General features: G+C 37.8%; 1 long non-coding RNA gene across 1 annotated transcript in view; it reads right to left on the bottom strand.

The window, feature by feature from the left end:
- Window positions 1–739: 739 nt before the first annotated feature.
- The window catches only part of LOC116644498, a 458,994-nt gene continuing 455,998 nt past the window's right edge, over window positions 740–3,735 (bottom strand). The window contains exon 5 of the long non-coding RNA XR_004301771.1: window positions 740–807. This is a non-coding gene — a long non-coding RNA (uncharacterized LOC116644498). The remainder of the gene's footprint in view (window positions 808–3,735) is intronic.

Here is a 3,735-nt window from a genome sequence, read left to right as displayed (position 1 = left end):
GTTCTGCTTCCAACATGCCCTAACACTCAAACTCTCTCTCTCTTCCCTTCTTTCTCCTTATGTAGGAAAACACAAACCACAATTTTCTGCTGAGTACATCTGCCATATCCTCAGGTCTAGCTACAGAAATGGAAATGAATTCCAAGAAACATCCAATGAATTGCAAACAACATCTGATTTCACTACTCTATGGATTTTCCCTTTACTTTGCTTCATTCATTTCTAGAACAATGAGGATCCAGAGTTACACTCAGTCTCAAGAGGGAGTGCATCTATGAGTCATCCACATGACACTCATCACAACCAGCCATAACTAACCACAGAATTATCAAGCTCATCAACAATACCTTCCTTTGAAATTGCCAACTGTCCCTACCTACACACCAATAGAATCTTTAGCAACTGGCTTGATTTTTTTCCAGGACCAAAAGTTGAGTAGTTGATGAGTACTTCTTATTGTGCAGAGGGCATCAAAGTCTTAGTAACAAAGGTCAAATTCATGACAAGTATCAGAACAAATACACAGGAGTTTGTGAAGTAAAGCCATTAACATGTAAGTTGTTCATTCTCATGTCACAAATATTTGAAATCACTATGTCTAAGTAATCAAACAGGAGATCACTCTCCCTGCTGAAATCGAACTTTGACTACTTTGAATTAAAAAAAAAAAAAAAAAAAGCACTCTGAAGAGGATTCCATGGGTAATTCTAGAGCATCCCCAATGGGATGTGCATACATACCAAGGTAAGAGTTCTTCTTTGATTTATTCTTCTTCTGTTCACAGAAGAATTCAAGAAATCCAGAAGTCTGTAAAAAGAAAAAGATTTGGCTTAAGGAAAAAGATTTAAAAAAAATAGCAATCAAACTGATGAAGGAGAATTGACAGTGGTAATATGTGTGCTCGGCTAAAAATGAGGCGTTCTCAGTGGGAAGTTGATAAAAATCTGCAAGCCATGGAGATCATGGCCAGAAAGAATGAACACTGACTGCTTCACATCTCAAAATGGAAGTACTGTTTCTAATTGAAAAGGGAGTCTATGAAGTACTATTCATTGGCCTTCCCTCCCAAAAAAGAGGTAGACAATGAATTGAATAAAAATTCATTTCATATTAAATCCAATGATGTATACATTCTAATTCATGAGTAGTTTAAGCACTTATTTATGAAAAGAGAGGAAAACTTGTGTGATTTTCTCACAGGTCTCCATCTGAGAAAAGTACAAGGTAAGTGACAGCAAATTTCTTCCCCAAAAATAATTACAGAAGAATTCTATGTTGAGGATGAAACAGAGGTAGGAGTTTGTTATGCAAATTTGCCTAACCATAACATAAAATTTTAATATAAAAATAGCCAATTTAGAACTATATCCTTTTTTGCAAAAGATCAGAATTTGAGTGAACTTTTGCCTCATTTGTGTTTCTGTTTGGGGATAAGTGTCTTGGATATTGTGTGGCTCACCTATTGTCACCAGCATCATGCAAATAAGATGACATAGAGCATAGGTAAACGATAATGTATGCCAAGAGTGAGTGCCAAATAAGAAATAACAAGTCCAGAAATCCAGCAAGAACAGCAGAAGCAGAAAGTGACCACAAAGGTTTTGGTTATTCGATACAGTGTTAGACCAGAAATAGACTACCTCTTGATGGATATCTGGTCTTATGGGAGAAAGCAACCTATTATTTATTATTTATTTTTAAGCAAAGAAACCAGAGTTGAGATGGTCAAACATGGTATAAATGGTTCCATGAGCATCTTACCATTATTCTGAGACTGAAATGGACATGGACATTAGGAGCTCATGGAAGGAAAAGGCATTTTAATTAAAGACAATGGAGTTTTAGAAGAGCAATAAATATTGATCAAATTACTGGTCACTCTACAAACCGGATTTAACAATCGTTTTCCAAAATCAAGGCAGAAGGGTCTTGCCAAATGAATGAAATAGGACTAGAGTAAGTTTTAAAAATAAAACATGAACTGTGGCGCCTGGCTGGCTCAGTGGGACCAGCATGCGATTCTTAATCTCAGGGTTGTGAGTTCGAGCCCCACGTTGGGTGTAGAGATTACTTAAAATGGAGATGAATCGTGAGACACTATAGACTCTGAGAAACAAACTGAGGGTTCTAGAGGGGAGGGGGCTGGGGGGGATGGGTTAGCCTGGTGATGGGTATTAAAGAGGGCACGTATAAAATGGAGCACTGGGTGTTATACGCAAACAATGAATCATGGAACACTACATCAAAAACTAATGATGTAATGTATGGCGATTAACATAACATAAAATAAAATTTAAAAAAAATGAATAAATAAAGGAGCGCCTGGGTGATTCAGTCAGTTAACTATCTGACTCTTGATTTTAGCTCAGGTCATGATCTCAGGGTCGTGAGATCAAGCCCCACATGGGGCTCATGCTCAGCGTGGAGTCTGCTTGAGATTTCTCTCTCCAGCTCCTTCTGCCCCTCCCACTCATGCTCTCTCTCTCTAAACAAATAAAATATAAAAAATTTAAAAACAAATAAATAAATTTTAAAATAAAAAATAAAGCATGAGCCTTAAAAGACTTGTTTCATTAAAATTACAGTTACCTGAAACACAGGGAGATTAAAATAGATTAGGAAGGATGGGGTAACCAAAACTGGGAAGAAAAAGAACCAATAGGTAGTGAATGAAAAATAATTCAGAACAATCAGGAGTCTGGAGCAAACTGAGCCTTGGCCTCTAGTTACTGTTCTGAGCCATTATAGAAAGATAATAACACCTTACGGAGTATTACTCAGCCTCAAAAAAGAAGTAAATTCTGCCGTTTGTGACAACATGCATGAACCTGGAGGACATGATGCTAAGTGAAATAAGCCAGTCACAGAAGGACAAATACTGCATGATTCTAGTTACATGAGATAATCTAACATAGTCAAAATATAGAAACAGAGAATAGGATGTTGGTTGCCAGAAGCTGAGGAGAGGGGAAATGGGGAACTGTTTTTCAATTGGTATTTGAAGTTTCCATTATTCAAGATGAATAAATTCTAAAGGTCTGCTGTACAACATACTACCTACAGTTAACAAGAGAGTACTGGTATTGTGCACTTTAAAATAGGTTAAATGTTCTTACCAAAAAATCCACAAAAGAACACAAAGATATTAGAGGTGACTGATACGTTCAGCACCTTGGTTGTGGTGATGGTATCACAGGTGTACACATGCCCAACCTCATCAAGATGTGTACATTAAATGTGTGCAATTCTTTTTTAAGATTCTATTTTTAAGTCATCTCTACACCCAACATGGGGCTCAAACTCACAACCCTGAGATCAAGAGGCATACTCTCTACCTACTGAGCCAGCCAGGTATCCCTGCAATTTTTTCGTATATCAGTAATAGCTCAATAAAACTTGAAAAAGAGAAAACACCTCGCTGACTCCTAAGCACACTCAGTATTACCTAATGTAAGCACTCTCAGACAGAAGGTGCCTAGGACAAGCACGTGATCCTGTTTTCCAGACTTAATGTTCAGTGCTTCCTTCCATGTACACACTGCATTCAAAATTAGATGTTTAGCCATGAGGCACATAAGAATGTTACTTTGAAGAAAGATTGTTCAGGGCGCCTGGCTGGCTCAGTCAGTGGAGCATGTGACTCTTAATCTTGCGGTCGTGAGTTTGAGCCCTACATCAGGCAGAGAGATTACTTAAAAACAAATGAGAGGAGAGGAGAGGAGAGGAGAGGGGAGG

This window comes from Phoca vitulina, unplaced genomic scaffold (genome assembly GCF_004348235.1).
Source record: "Phoca vitulina isolate PV1807 unplaced genomic scaffold, GSC_HSeal_1.0 scaffold30, whole genome shotgun sequence".
NCBI lineage: Eukaryota > Metazoa > Chordata > Mammalia > Carnivora > Phocidae > Phoca > Phoca vitulina.
Note: the sequence above shows the minus strand (reverse complement) of the source record. Positions and strands in the feature narration are given on the sequence as shown.